This window comes from Thalassophryne amazonica, chromosome 15 (assembly GCF_902500255.1).
Source record: "Thalassophryne amazonica chromosome 15, fThaAma1.1, whole genome shotgun sequence".
Lineage (NCBI taxonomy): Eukaryota > Metazoa > Chordata > Actinopteri > Batrachoidiformes > Batrachoididae > Thalassophryne > Thalassophryne amazonica.
In genome coordinates, this window is record NC_047117.1 from 45322411 (window position 1) to 45339065 (window position 16655).

At 40.4% G+C, this 16655-nt stretch overlaps 1 protein-coding gene across 1 annotated transcript in view; it reads left to right on the forward strand.

Moving 5' to 3' along the window:
- LOC117525998 (histone lysine acetyltransferase CREBBP-like) overlaps positions 1-16655 on the forward strand; it is a 228177-nt gene that overhangs the window by 39271 nt on the left and 172251 nt on the right.

Below are 16655 nucleotides of genomic sequence, written 5' to 3' on the forward strand. Positions count from 1 at the left end.
GGCTGTTCATCTACAGTGATCTCCAATGCTTTAAAATGGATGAAAAAACCAGCGACACATGGAAGAAAACGGAAAACAACCATCAAAATGGATAGAAGAATAACCAGAATGGCAAAGGCTGACCCATTGATCAGCTCCAAGATGATCAAAGACAGTCTGGAGTTACCTGTAAGTGCTGTGATAGAAGACACCTGTGTGAAGCTAATTTATTTGCAAGAATCCCCTGCAAAGTCCCTCTGTTAAATAAAAGACATGTGCAGAAGAGGTTACAATTTGCCAAAGAACACATCAACTGGCATAAAGAGAAATGGAGGAATATTTTGTGGACTGATGAGAGTAAAATTGTTCTTTTTGGGTCCAAGGGTCACAGACAGTTTGTGAGATGACCCCCAAACGCTGAATTCAAGCCACAGTTCACAGTGAAGACAGTGAAGCATGGTGGTGCAAGCATCATGATATGGGCATGTTTCTCCTACTATGGTGTTGGGCCTATATATCGCATACCAGGTATCATGGATCAGTTTGGATATGTCAGAATACTTGAAGAGGTCATGTTGCCTTATGCTGAAGAGGACATGCCCTTGAAATGGGTGTTTCAACAAGACAATGACACCAAGCACACTAGTAAACGAGCAAAATCTTGGTTCCAAACCAACAAAATTAATGCCTCACAGATGTGAAGAAATCATGAAAAACTGTGGTTATACAACTAAATACTAGTTTAGTGATTCACAGGATTGCTAAAAAAAAAAGCAGTTTGAACATAATAGTTTTGAGTTTGTAGCGTCAACAGCAGATGCTGCTATTATTGTGAACACGCCCTTTTCTACTTTTTTTTACTAATAGCCCAATTTCATAGCCTTAAGAGTATGCACATCATGAATGCTTGGTCTTGTTGGATTTGTGAGAATCTACTGAATCTACTGGTACCTTGTTTCTCATGTAACAATAAGAAATATACTCAAAACCTGGATTAATCTTTTTGTCACATAGCACTACTATTATTTTGAACACTACTGTATATCAATGAAATGGTAACTTGCTGTCCAAAACCCATCAAAAATTGCAAAGTTTTATGGGGGTTTTTTGTTGTTTTTTGTTGATTGTTTGCCTTTCCCATTGCTGTTCCCCGTGTAAAACATTCAGGAATTTCAACAGAACCATCAAATTGAGTTAGTGGTGACAGAGTTTTGTGGAAATAAAACGTGTGCAGCGGAGAAAATATATTAGGACGCAGAGAGTAGTGCCCAGCTTCTTCTTTTTTTTGTCTACAGTAGTCAAAATCTTAGTAGTTGTCAGACCCTGTTATCTCACAATCTTTAGTTGAAAGCTCTGACTGCACTGACAAGACAGAAGCTGGAGCTTTTAACATCACGCTGCTGTCAGTTGCAGTGGTGGCTCTTGAAGAATTTCTCAGGCAGGGCAATTTTTTTATAATGATTCAGTGACATCCTTCAGTTGACGACTGTGGAATTGTACCTGTTGAGGTTATAGGGGAACACTGTCTGCTGTGGATGGAGAGGCCAATCCTCGATTTGCACTGTTGGCTGCAGACCTCGCATGTGAAGACTGGTGCATAGTCGAGTTTGCTGACTAGATTTTTTTTCTTAATTCTTTTTTCCTCTGCCAGGTCTTTGTGTTTATTCTCACCAAAAGTCAGACCCTTTGAGACGAGTGTTTTCAAGGCTGATTTGTCTGCATCATGAACTTGATGTTGGCATCGATATCACATGCTTTCCTGTCACGTTTACATGCATCCATGAAACTGAGGTGTGAATGACCTTTCTTGCGTTTGCCTGTTGAGAGTTCGCCATACATGAGGTCCTTGGGTATGCACCCATCTTCCATTCTATGCACGTGGCCTTGCCAGCAAAGTTGTCTTTGACAGAGGAGGGTGTACATAGTAGGTATACCTGCTGTTGTTAACACATTATATTGTTTTTGACTTTGTCCTACCAGGTGATACCAAGGATCCTGTGCAGACATCTCTTATGGAAGGCCTGAAGTTTCCTTTATTGGTGTGCATATGTTGTCCAGGATTCACTGCCGTAGGACAGATTGCAAATCACGCAAGCTTGATAGACACTGACTTTGGTGGGGACAGTCAGATGTTTGCTTTCTCACACTCGCTATGATAGTTTTGCCAGAGTTGTTCAACCTTTGTCAATGAGTTTATTGATCTCGGTGTCAAGTGATAGGGTGTCTGTTGCTATTGAGCCCAGGTACTGAAACTGGTTGATGTCTTTCACATTTTCCCCATTGATGGTGATAGAGGGTGGCATAGAGGTTGCTTGGCCCATGACCTGAGTTTTCTTTTGACTGATGGTCAAACTGAACAGTTTGCAGGCATTGGACAAATTGTCCATTGAACTCTGTAGTCCTTCCTGAGTATGAGAAGCAATGGCAACTTCATCTGCAAAGAGCAAGTCTCTGATTGTGACCTCTCTGTTCTTTGTCTTGGATTGCAAGTGAGCATTGTAGAAAAGTATGATCTTGTATGGAGGTATACACCATCATTTGAAGACCTGAAGTCATGTTTCAGAAGAATAGCAAAGAAGATTCCAAAGAGCGTTGGGGCCAGTACACAGCCTTGCTTTACTCCACTCTTTACCCCAAACTCATCTGAGATGTCACCTTGAAACTGCACGGTGCTCATCATGCCATCATGAAATCACTTTACAAGGCTCAACAGTTAAGGTGGACAGCCAATTAGGGGGAGCATCTTGAACAAGCTATCTCTACGAACTAGATCATGCGCCTTTGTCAAATCAATGGACGCCAAATTCAGTGGTTTGTTCTGTTCCCTTCACTTTTGTTGTAGCCAGTGTAGTGAGAAAATCATGTCAGCAGTGCATCTTTTTGATGAGCCACTCTATTGACTGATTCAATACAGTGGATCTAGAATGTATTCACTTTGTTAGAACCTTATTCCAAAATGGATGAAATTTTTTTTTTTTTTTTTTCTCAAAATTTACACACATACCCCATAATGACTATGTGGAAAAAGGTTTTTTTAGATTTTTGCAAATTCATTAAAAGTAAAAAGTAAAATCACGTGTACATAGGCCTAAGTATTCACACCTTTTGCCATGAGGCTCAAAATTGAGCTCAGGTGCATCCTGTTTCCACTGATCATCATTGAAATGTTTCTACAGCTTAATTGGAGTCCAATGGGTTAATTTCAGTTGATTGGCTAACCTTTCTAAAGCTTTCCTCTGTGGAGAGAGGAGAACCTTCGTAAAGTACAACTATTGCTGCAGCAATCCACCAATCAGGCCTGGATGGTAGAGTGGCCAGAAGGAAGCCACTCCTTAGTAAAAGACGCAGGACATGACCTGAACTTTGTCAAAAGGCACCTGAGCTCAGACCTGATTCCAATCTTTGGAGAAATCTGAAAGTGGCTGTGCACCAGTGGTGGGTACACCTAACCAAAAAGTTAGCTTCGATAACCATTAATCCGATAACTGAAAAGTTATCTTTTATGACGCTAAACTGATAAACTGCTATCTTTATTACAGATAACCGATAACTTTTAGTATTGATTTGGACGCGACCACATCAGCTTACTGTCATTTAAGGAGCTGCTCCGTGAGAGCTCCTCTCCCCCATCGAGTCTTGGCAATTAAATTATCCCATCAGCCACAAAGAAATAAAAAAAAAAGTTAAAATTAGTCAGTTTTGTTTGTCGAGTGGATGGTAGCATTGTAATGTCCAGAGTGAACCTGAACTACACTACCTGCAATGCTCCCTGCGTCGACCAGCCAGTCACGTCTTGCGCTTAATGATGATGTCATCAGCAAGCGACAGGCAGCCAGTCTGCCACAAATGCACAACAGACGGACTAAAATGTTTGATGTTAGGGTTTACAAACATTTTTGACCATTAAACTTTGCTCACTTTACCTGCAAAAAAAAAAAAAATGTTATTGGACTGAAAGCTATCAGAACTAAATTTATAATACTGATAATGGGTCCGATGATGGTTTTAAAACTTATCTGAAAAGCTAATCCGCTAGCAAAAACATTGGCTTTGATCATTATCTGTTATCGGATTAGCCGAACTGTGCCCACCACTGCTGTGCACGGACTGTACTTGTAAGGTTCTACAATTGACAATGCATGTCAGATCACAAACCAAGCATTAAGTCAGAGGGGTTGTCTGTAGACCTCCGAGACAGGATTGTGTTGAGGTACAAATCTGGGGGAAGGTACAGAAACATTTCTCGTGCTTTGAAGGTCCCAATGAGCACAGTGGCCTCCGTCATCTGTAAATGGAAGAATGTTGGATCCACCAGGACTCTTCTTAGAGCTGGCTGCACGTCTAAACTGAGCAGTTGGAGAGAAGGGCCTTAGTCAAGGATAGTGATGGGTATTGATAAGATTTTATCTATCTAAACCAAGTGTGTAACGATACATGTATTTGTATTGACCCGTTTCAATACGGAGATGTTTGGTTCGGTACAGGACTGTGCACGGGTGAGTTCGCGTTGCATGTGTTTACATTCAGTGTTGCCAATTTAGTGACTCTCTCGCTAAATCTCTCGATTTTGCACGTCAGGATCTAATTCATAAAAAATGCAGGACGTCTCATTTTGAGAGGGGAAAAAAAATGTTTTAGTCGATTGTAGTTTGTATTACAATGTTTGGAAAGAGGTGTCATTTTATTTAAAGCTGCAATTCGTTTTGAAGTTATTAATTCCGACCGGACTCTCTCGGTAGAGAGCTGCGCAGAGTTTGGAGCTGTGCCAATGGAACGGACGACAATTTTCGTTTGACTGCAACAACACAAGCGTCCCAGTTGGTGACTTTAATCCACACAAAAGTGACTCACGATTGACATATTTTAATGGTTTTGAGAGGGGTTAAGAAGTGGACTTTCCGCTTCTGAAGAGCATCGAATCGAACCAACCAGCGGATCGAAGTACTGCTTCATTGGTTCACGCTTCAAAGTGGAGTTGCGCTGCAGAAGCGGTTGATTATAGAGCCGCTGCACGGTTTGTAATCATCATAGAGAAATGATCATTTTCCCAACAAACACCCTCAAAACAATGGCTGCTCTGAAGGGCTGATAAGGAAATCGTTAAGCAAAAAGACTATTGATATCGGTGGATCGAATCATTTCTTAAAGATACCTGAAAAGTACCGGTTCTCGACACCCAACCCCAGTCAGGGAGGTGACCAAGAACCCAATGGAAACTCTTGGAGCTCCATCATTCCTTTGTGAAGACTGGGGAACCTTCCAGACGGACAGCTATCTTTGCAGCAATCCACCAATTAGTCTTTGCGGCATCATATTCAAGAAGACTTGAGGCTGTAATTGCTGTCAAAGGTGCATCAACAAAGTATTGAACAAAGGGTGTGAATACTCATGTACATGTGATTTCTTAGTTTTGTATTTTTAATAAATTTTCAAAAATAAATGAAAAAAAAAAACTTTTTCATGTTGTTATTATGGGCTCTTGAGGAAAAATGAATTTGCTCCATTTTGGAAGGCTGTAACATAAAATGTGGAAAACGTGAAGTGCTGTGAATACTTTCTAGGTGCACTGTACGTACATTATGCAAGGAAATAGTATCAATTTGTTATTAGCTGATTAACTCGTACAGCTACAACCCCTGGCAAAAATTATGGAATCACTGGCCTCGGAGGATGTTCATTCAGTTGTTTAATTTGTAGAAAAAAAACAGATCACAGACATGACACAAAACTAAAGGCAGACAGACAAATAAATAAATGCTGGTGATTTTATTACATCCTTGGCGGATGTAATAACATCGAATTTACAAAGGATTGTTTGTGAGAGAGCACCAGAATCAAAGTGCTCTGAAGATGCTGAAATTTTTGACTCCCAGTGTCAATCGAGTGTCAGACATCCAGTGATGCATGATGATGCATGTTGTATTGAGTTTTGAGAAATGATATGATACAAATAATGAATGTTTGAGTTCAATGGTACAAATATTTTATAAACTGAAAGATGAAACATTCCATCTTTCACACAATGAAATATTCATTCCATTGAAAGAGTGAAAAAACATTATTTGTTTTATATAACAGCAAAAATATATCCTTGTCATTTTATATTTTGTTAATTTATAAATAACAGAAAAGGGACTTACATTTTTGTGAGTGTCACTGGTGCTTTGATGTCAACACAACCTTTAAATAGTAGGACTTGTTCAAATCGTCATCAGTCAGCAAAACAAACTCAGCCTTGTTTATCTAAACGCCATCCCCATCCCCACTACTGTGTGTGCGCACAGTCGTTGCAGAGTACAAGTGTACAAAATGGATGGAACCAAATTTGCACAGTAAATGTAGTGCATCACAAATGGGCCAAATGATCCATGTCACGTGACATACAAAGCACCAATTCAATTCAAGTTTATTTATATAGCACTTTTAAAAACAACTGTAGTTGATCAAAGTGCTTCACAATAGCAGCGTTACAATAACTGTGAAATATTTACAAGGAGAAATAGTACAGCAGATAACTGTAAGAATCGTTCAAATCCTGGTACAAGCACCAAAATTTTACTGTGTATACAACCCCTGGCAAAAATTATGGAATCACCGGCCTCAGAGGATGTTCATTCAGTTGTTTAATTTTGTAGAAAAAAAGCAGATCACAGACATGACACAAAACTAAAGTCATTTCAAATGGCAGCTTTCTGGCTTTAAGAAACACTATAAGAAATCAGGAAAAAAAAATTGTGGCAGTCAGTAACAGTTACTTTTTTAGACCAAGCAGAAGGAAAAAAATATGGAGTCACTCAATTCTGAGGAAAAAAATTATGGAATCATGAAAAACAAAAGAACGCTCCAACACATCACTAGTATTTTGTTGCACCACCTCTGGCTTTTATAACAGCTTGCAGTCTCTGAGGCATGGACTTAATGAGTGAGAAACAGTGCTAGTCATCAATCTGGCTCCAACTTTCTCTGATTGCTGTTGCCAGATCAGCTTTGCAGGTTGTAGCCTTGTCATGGACCATTTTCTTCAACTTCCACCAAAGATTTTCAATTGGATTAAGATCCGGACTATTTGCAGGCCATGACATTGACCCTGTGTGTCTTTTTGCAAGGAATGTTTTCACAGTTTTTGCTCTATGGCAAGATGCATTATCATCTTGAAAAATGATTTCATTATCCCCAAACATCCTTTCAATTGATGGGATAAGAAAAGTGTCCAAAATATCAACGTAAACTTGTGCATTTATTGATGATGTAATGACAGCCATCTCCCCAGTGCCTTTACCTGACATGCAGCCCCATATCATCAATGACTGTGGAAATTTACATGTTCTCTTCAGGCAGTCATCTTTATAAATCTCATTGGAACGGCACCAAACAAAAGTTCCAGCATCATCACCTTGCCCAATGCAGATTCGAGATTCATCACTGAATATGACTTTCATCCAGTCATCCACAGGCCACGATTGCTTTTCCTTAGCCCATTGTAACCTTGTTTTTTTCTGTTTAGGTGTTAATGATGGCTTTCGTTTAGCTTTTCTATATGGAAATCCCATTTCCTTTAGGCGGTTTCTTACAGTTCGGTCACAGACGTTGACTCCAATTTCCTCCCATTCGTTCCTCATTTGTGTTGTTGTGCATTTTCGATTTTTGAGACCTATTGCTTTAAGTTTTCTGTCTTGACGCTTTGATGTCTTCCTTGGTCTACCAGTATGTTTGCCTTTAACAACCTTCCCATGTTGTTTGTATTTGGTCCAGAGTTTAGACACAGCTGACTGTGAACAACCAACATCTTTTGCAACATTGCGTGATGATTTACCCTCTTTTAAGAGTTTGATAATCCTCTCCTTTGTTTCAATTGACATCTCTCGTGTTGGAGCCATGATTCATGTCAGTCCACTTTGTGCAACAGCTCTCCAAGGTGTGATCACTCCTTTTTAGATGCAGACTAACGAGCAGATCTGATTTGATGCAGGTGTTAGTTTTGGGGATGAAAATTTACAGGGTGATTCCATAATTTATTCCTCAGAATTGAGTGAGTCCATATTTCTTTCCCTCTGCTTGGTCTAAAAAAGTAACTGTTACTGACTGCCACAATTTTTTTTTCCTGATTTCTTAGTGTTTCTTAAAGACAGAAAGTTGCCATTTGAAATGTTTTGTGTCATGTCTGTGATCTGCTTTTTTTTCTACAAAATTAAACAACTGAATGAACATCCTCCGAGGCCGGTGATTCCATAATTTTTGCCAGGGGTTGTACCAGGGGTGGCCAAGTTCGGACCTTGAGAGCCAACTTGGGCCTTGGGAGACAACTAAGAGTGTCAGGAAGGTGGCTCTCGAGGACCGAACTTGGCCACCCCTGGTGTATACCTTTTGGTACATATTGTAGAAAAATGTTAGCCATTTGAATTTTCAATAGGGGCCAAGTAGGGGTCAATTAGGCCTCTACTGGTGGTTGGCTCTCACTGCGGTATTGTATCACTTCCTGTTCCGGAGCACAGCGGTGTTTTGCTGTATCTGTTAGCTGTTTAATCTGAGCAGTTAGATTGATCTAGTTACCTAGATAACTATTTGTTTCACAGTGTAATCTTCACGTGCCTTAACTAAAGCACTCCCTCTGCTGAATCACCTCTAAATTATTTACACGTTATTCACTTTGCGTGTTCTTAGGAATCCGCTAGCTTAGCGCAGCTACTAGCTCTTAGCCGGTTTAGCATGGCGGCTTCTCCTGTCTCTCTGCTCTGGGTGTGAAATGTTTAGTTATTCCTCGGCCTCCTTTAGTAGTAATGGTACTTGTAATAAGTGTAGCTTATTCGTAGCTTTGGAGGCCAGGCTGGGCGAATTGGAGACTCGGCTCCGCACCGTGGAAAATTCTACAGCTAGCCAGGCCCCTGTAGTCGGTGCGGACCAAGGTAGCTTAGCCGCCGTTAGTTTCCCTCTGGCAGATCCCGAGCAGCCGGGAAAGCAGGCCGACTGGGTGACTGTGAGGAGGAAGAGTAGTTCTAAACAGAAGCCCCGTGTACACCGCCAACCCATTCACATTTCTAACCATTTTTCCCCACTCGGCGACACACCCGCCGAGGATCAAACTCTGGTTATTGGCGACTCTGTTTTGAGAAATGTGACATTAGCGACACCAGAAACCATAGTCAATTGTCTTCCGGGGGCCAGAGCAGGTGACACTGAAGGAAATTTGAAACTGCTGGCTAAGGCTAAGTGTAAATTTGGTAAGATTGTAATTCACGTCAGCAGTAATGACACCCGGTTACGCCAATCGGAGGTCACTAAAATTAACATTGAATCGGTGTGTAACTTTGCAAAAACAATGTCAGACTCTGTAGTTTTCTCTGGGCCCCTCCCCAATCGGACCGGGAGTGGTATGTTTAGCCGCATGTTCTCCTTGAATTGCTGGCTGAGTGGTGTCCAAAAAATGAGGTGGGCTTCATAGATAATTGTCAAAGCTTCTGGGGAAAACCTGGTCTTGTTAGGAGAGACGGCATCCATCCCACTTTGGATGGAGCAGCTCTCATTTCTAGAAATCTGGCCAATTTTCTTAAATCCTCCAAACCGTGACTATCCAGGGTTGGGACCAGGAAGCAGAGTTGTAGTCTTACACACCTCTCTGCAGCTTCTCTCCCCCTGCCATCCCCTCATTACCCCATCCCCGTAGAGACGGTACCTGCTCCCAGACCACCAATAACCAGCAAAAATCTATTTAAGCATAAAAATTCAAAAAGAAAAATAATATAGCACCTTCAACTGCACCACAGACTAAAACAGTTAAATGTGGTCTATTAAACATTAGGTCTCTCTCTTCTAAGTCCCTGTTAGTAAATGATATAATAATTGATCAACATATTGATTTATTCTGCCTTACAGAAACCTGGTTACAGCAGGATGAATATGTTAGTTTAAATGAGTCAACACCCCCGAGTCACACTAACTGCCAGAACGCTCGTAGCACGGGCCGAGGCAGAGGATTAGCAGCAATCTTCTATTCCAGCTTATTAATTAATCAAAAACCCAGACAGAGCTTTAATTCATTTGAAAGCTTGACTCTTAGTCTTGTCCATCCAAATTGGAAGTCCCAAAAACCAGTTTTATTTGTTATTATCTATCGTCCACCTGGTTGTTACTGTGAGTTTCTCTGTGAATTTTCAGAACTTTTGTCTGACTTAGTGCTTAGCTCAGATAAGATAATTATAGTGGGCGATTTTAACATCCACACAGATGCTGAGAATGACAGCCTCAACACTGCATTTAATCTATTATTAGACTCAATTGGCTTTGCTCAAAATGTAAATGAGTCCACCCACCACTTTAATCATATCTTAGATCTTGTTCTGACTTATGGTATGGAAATAGAAGACTTAACAGTATTCCCTGAAAACTCCCTTCTGTCTGATCATTTCTTAATAACATTTACATTTACTCTGATGGACTACCCAGCAGTGGGGAATAAGTTTCATTACACTAGAAGTCTTTCAGAAAGCGCTGTAACTAGGTTTAAGGATATGATTCCTTCTTTATGTTCTCTAATGCCATATACCAACACAGTGCAGAGTAGCTACCTAAACTCTGTAAGTGAGATAGAGTGTCTCGTCAATAGTTTTACATCCTCATTGAAGACAACTTTGGATGCTGTAGCTCCTCTAAAAAAGAGAGCTTTAAATCAGAAGTGCCTGACTCCGTGGTATAACTCACAAACTCGTAGCTTAAAGCAGATAACCCGTAAGTTGGAGAGGAAATGGCGTCTCACTAATTTAGAAGATCTTCACTTAGCCTGGAAAAAGAGTCTGTTGCTCTATAAAAAAGCCCTCCGTAAAGCTAGGACATCTTACTACTCATCACTAATTGAAGAAAATAAGAACAACCCCAGGTTTCTTTTCAGCACTGTAGCCAGGCTGACAAAGAGTCAGAGCTCTATTGAGCCGAGTATTCCTTTAACTTTAACTAGTAATGACTTCATGACTTTCTTTGCTAATAAAATTTTAACTATTAGAGAAAAAATTACTCATAACCATCCCAAAGATGTATCGTTATCTTTGGCTGCTTTCATTGATGCCGGTATTTGGTTAGATTCTTTCTCTCAGATTGTTCTGTCTGAGTTATTTTCATTAGTTACTTCATCCAAACCATCAACATGTCTATTGGACCCCATTCCTACCAGGCTGCTCAAGGAAGCCCTACCATTATTTAATGCTTCGATCTTAAATATGATCAATCTATCTTTATTAGTTGGCTATGTACCACAGGCTTTTAAGGTGGCAGTAATTAAACCATTACTTAAAAAGCCATCACTTGACCCAGCTATCTTAGCTAATTATAGGCCAATCTCCAACCTTCCTTTTCTCTCAAAAATTCTTGAAAGGGTAGTTGTAAAACAGCTAACTGATCATCTGCAGAGGAATGGTCTATTTGAAGAGTTTGTCAGGTTTTAGAATTCATCATAGTACAGAAACAGCATTAGTGAAGGTTACAAATGATCTTCTTATGGCCTCAGACAGTGGACTCATCTCTGTGCTTGTTCTGTTAGACCTCAGTGCTGCTTTTGATACTGTTGACCATAAAAATTTTATTACAGAGATTAGAGCATGCCATAGGTATTAAAGGCACTGCGCTGCGGTGGTTTGAATCATATTTATCTAATAGATTACAATTTGTTCATGTAAATGGGGAATCTTCTTCACAGACTAAGGTTAATTATGGAGTTCCACAAGGTTCTGTGCTAGGACCAATTTTATTCACTTTATACATGCTTCCCTTAGGCGGTATTATTAGACGGCATTGCTTAAATTTTCATTGTTACGCAGATGATACCCAGCTTTATCTATCCATGAAGCCAGAGGACACACACCAATTAGCTAAACTGCAGGATTGTCTTACAGACATAAAGACATGGATGACCTCTAATTTCCTGCTTTTAAACTCAGATAAAACTGAAGTTATTGTACTTGGCCCCACAAATCTTAGAAACATGGTGTCTAACCAGATCCTTACTCTGGATGGCATTACCCTGACCTCTAGTAATACTGTGAGAAATCTTGGAGTCATTTTTGATCAGGATATGTCATTCAAAGCGCATATTAAACAAATATGTAAGACTGCTTTTTTGCATTTACGCAATATCTCTAAAATTAGAAAGGTCTTGTCTCAGAGTGATGCTGAAAAACTTATTCATGCATTTATTTCCTCTAGGCTGGACTATTGTAATTCATTATTATCAGGTTGTCCTAAAAGTTCCCTGAAAAGCCTTCAGTTAATTCAAAATGCTGCAGCTAGAGTACTGACGGGGACTAGAAGAAGAGAGCATATCTCACCCATATTGGCCTCTCTTCATTGGCTTCCTGTTAATTCTAGAATAGAATTAAAAATTCTTCTTCTTACTTATAAGGTTTTGAATAATCAGGTCCCTTCTTATCTTAGGGACCTCATAGTACCATATCACCCCAATAGAGCGCTTCACTCTCAGACTGCAGGCTTACTTGTAGTTCCTAGGGTTTGTAAGAGTAGAATGGGAGGCAGAGCCTTCAGCTTTCAGGCTCCTCTCCTGTGGAACCAGCTCCCAATTCAGATCAGGGAGACAGACACCCTCTCTACTTTTAAGATTAGGCTTAAAACTTTCCTTTTTGCTAAAGCTTATAGTTAGGGCTGGATCAGGTGACCCTGAACCATCCCTTAGTTATGCTGCTATAGACTTAGACTGCTGGGGGGTTCCCATAATGCACTGAGTGTTTCTTTCTCTTTTTGCTCTGTGTGCACCACTCTGCATTTAATCATTAGTGATTGATCTCTGCTCCCCTCCACAGCATGTCTTTTTCCTGGTTCTCTCCCTCAGCCCCAACCAGTCCCAGCAGAAGACTGCCCCTCCCTGAGCCTGGTTCTGCTGGAGGTTTCTTCCTGTTAAAAGGGAGTTTTTCCTTCCCACTGTCGCCAAGTGCTTGCTCACAGGGGGTCATTTTGACCTTTGGGGTTTTTACGTAATTATTGTATGGCCTTGCCTTACAATATAAAGCGCCTTGGGGCAACTGTTTGTTGTGATTTGGCGCTATATAAATAAAATTGAATTGAATTGAATTGAATTAAAGAATTGCACAGGGTCAAAATTAAAAAAATGTTCAGATCATATTGAAAGTGATACCACATTATGTATCTGATGACAAAGATCCTAAAAGGTATAGTTTGGACTATCGATAACTAAATGTTCTGGAGTTATGGTGTAAAACCAGCAAGAACATTGCTCCAAATCACAGTCACCTTGGTTCAGTGATTACCTGCGTGACCTCAAGTATAAAGCAAGAGGTCTAGAATGGAAATGGCGTCGTTCAAAATTAGAAGTATTCCACCTTGCGTGGCTTGATGCTATCTTAGACTATAAGCATGCATTATTGGCTACAAAGCGGACCTACTTCTCTGATTTGATCAACAAAAACAAGCATAACTCAAAGTTCTTGTTCAACACGGTGGCAACACTTATTGATGGACAACCACCTGTAGCTTGCTCTCCCTTTACAGCACAAGATTTCCTGTATTACTTTGAGAAGAAAATAGATGACATTAGGTTGAACATATCCCAACATGCCTTAACCCAGCCACTACACCATGCTATTGAGGTGGGCGCCACTACTGAGGTATTACCTAGATTTACAGAATTTGATAGTATCTATCTAGGCATGCTGACGAAACTCATAACGTCAACAAAAAGCACAGCCTGTTTATTTGATCCTATACCAACATAACTGTTTAAGGACCTGTGGCCCACTCTTGGGCCGATTGTGCTGGAAATTATTAATCTTTCTTTAACTTCTGGATCTGTTCCTAAATGTTTCAAACCTGCAGTGATTAAACCATTACTTAAGAAACCTAATCTTGACCCTAGTGTATTGAAAAACCAGCGGCCAATATCACATCTATCATTTTGCTGTAAAATTCTGGAAAAAGTGGTGTCACGGCAGCTCGTAGACTATCTTACTGAGAATAATCTCTTTGAGCCACTGCAGTCTGCTTTTACAAAATATCATTCCACAGAGACGGTTCTCACTAAAGTGGTGAATGATCTTCTGCTTACAATGGATTCGGACACCACTGCGGTTCTGTTGCTGTTAGATCTCAGTGCTGCATTTGATACAGTGGATCATCATATTCTACTTGATAGGCTGGAAAATCATTTTGGGATTACTGGGATTGCCTTGCATGGCTGACGTCATACTTGACCAGTCGTTCTCACTGTGTTTTGTACAGTAACACTACCTCTAACCTTAGTGACATGAAATTTGGGGTTCCACAGTGGTCTGTCTTAGGCCCCCTGCTTTTCTCCCTTTATATAGCACCCCTTGGGCACATATTGCGGCCTTTTGGGATTACCTTTCACTGCTATGCAGATGATGCTCAGCTATATATGCCGATAACTGATGGTAATCTCGTTCACATAAAATCCTTAAAAGATTGCCTTACAGCAGTGAGAAGTTGGATGTCTAGAAACCTCCTACTTTTAAACCCTGATTAGACTGAAATGATGGTTCTTGGTCCAGTGATACATCGGCATCAATTTGACCAGTTAACACTCAGCCTAGGCTTGTGTGTCATACATCACACTGACAAAGTGAGAAACCTTTGGCCTCCATATTACAAATATTACTAGGACTGCTTTCTTCCACCTACGAAATATAGCGAAGATTCGTCCCATCCTGTCTATGGCTGATGCTGAGACCCTGATACATGCGTTCATCTCTTCTAGATTGGACTACTGCAATGTTCTATTTTCTGGTTTACCGCAGTCTAGCATTAGGGCTCTCCAATTGGTTCAAAATGCTGTAGCCAGACTTTTGACATGAAGCAGAAACTTTGACCACATTACACCCATTTTGGTGTCTCTTCACTGGCTTCCTGTCCCAGTGAGATCCAATTTCTAAGGTTCTGCTACTAACCTATAAAATTATTCATGGACTGGCACCTCCCTACCTATCTGACGTAAGTAAACCTTACGTACTGGCCCGGGCTTTACGTTCTCAGGGTGCAGGACTACTTTGTGTCCCTCGGGTGAATAAGAAGTCTGCGGGTCACAGAGCTTTCTCGTATCATGCCCCTGTTCTGTGGAATGTCTCCCTGCGTCAATAAAACAATCAGATTCTATGGAGACTTTCAAGTCCAGACTTAAGACGCACTTCTTTTCCCTTTCAAATGGCTAGCATACTGGTACAGTTTTGTTTTACGCTTTTTACTATTTTAATTCATGTTATTAGTAATTGGAGCGGGCTGCGGCCTCAACTTTACCTAAATTCTGGGTCTTTTAGTGAAGCTTAGGGCTCGCGGCCGGCGGTCACCTTAGTATTTCTTCTGTTTTTCTTGTTGATTAATGCTGGCAAATTATACAATATTTTTTGTCTTTCTGATGCCTGATTCTGTTTTTTCTCTGTTTAAGGTGCAGCTCCATCCAGAGATGGGAGTTGTATTTGTGTTGGCGACCCTCCTGTCCTGTGCACCAACAGCAATTCTTGTATATTCATCCGTGAATTGTTTCTATAATTTGTTTGTAGCATAGCTCAAGCAGAGGGTCACCCCTTTGAGTCTGGTCTGCTTGAGTTTTCTTCCTCATGGGGAGTTTTTCCTTACCACTGTTGCTCTGGGGGTTGGTAAGGTCAGACCTTACCTGTGCGAAGTGCCTTGAAGCAACTCTGTTGTGATTTGGCGCTATATAAAGGAAAATAAATTGAAATTGAAATTGAAGAATGTGACAAAGGTCAGTTTCAGTTTGTACAGGGGTCAGAAGTTAAAGTTGCTCCAGTTTTGGTAAAACATGGTACAAATTATTGGTTGAACTAATAGGATTAACAAATGGAATAGTTCTGATTGTTTTGAATGTTTTGTCTCCAAAGTAAAGGTCAAACAATGTCGACGTCCATTGGGTTCTATGACATGTGACATATGTTACCCTGTAACATAGCTTAGCATGACACATGATGCAACCTATTCCTTTTTAAAATCCTACTAACTCAACCAATAATTTGCATCATGTTTTACCATAATTGGAGCAACTTTAACTTTTGACCCCTGTACAAACTGAAAGTGACCTTTGTCCCCATGCTTGCTGGTTCTACCCCATAACTCCAGAACATTCAGTCACAGATAGTCAAAACTATACTTTTTTGGAATCTTTGTGATCAGACACATAATGTGGTATAGGTTTCAATATGATTGGAACATTTCTTTTTTTTTTGGACCCCTATGCAGTTCTTCAATTGACCCCTACTTGGCCCCCTATTGAAAATTCAAATGTCTGTTATTTTTCTAAAATATGTACTAAAAGGTATACAGTCAAACTTTGGTGCTTGTAACCAAATTTTAAGGATTCGTCTGCAAATATTCTATCTGCTGCACGAAAAGGAATAACAAATCTTAAAAAAAAAAAATGGAACAAAACAGCAAACCAAGGCATACACCACTTAGCTAGTGTTGAAAGCCATGGAGAAGAGGTGAGTTTTCAGTCTGGACTTAAACTGTCCTACAGACTCTGAGGACCTGACAGACAGAGGTAGACCGTTCCAGAGTTGGGGCGCTGACACAGAAAAGGCTTTATCACCTCTGGATTTAAGCCTGAGTTTAGGGACAGCCAGGAGGAGCTGATCAGCTGACCTCAAAGCTCGAGGCAGAGTGTATGACTGCAGGAGCTCACTTAGATATATTGG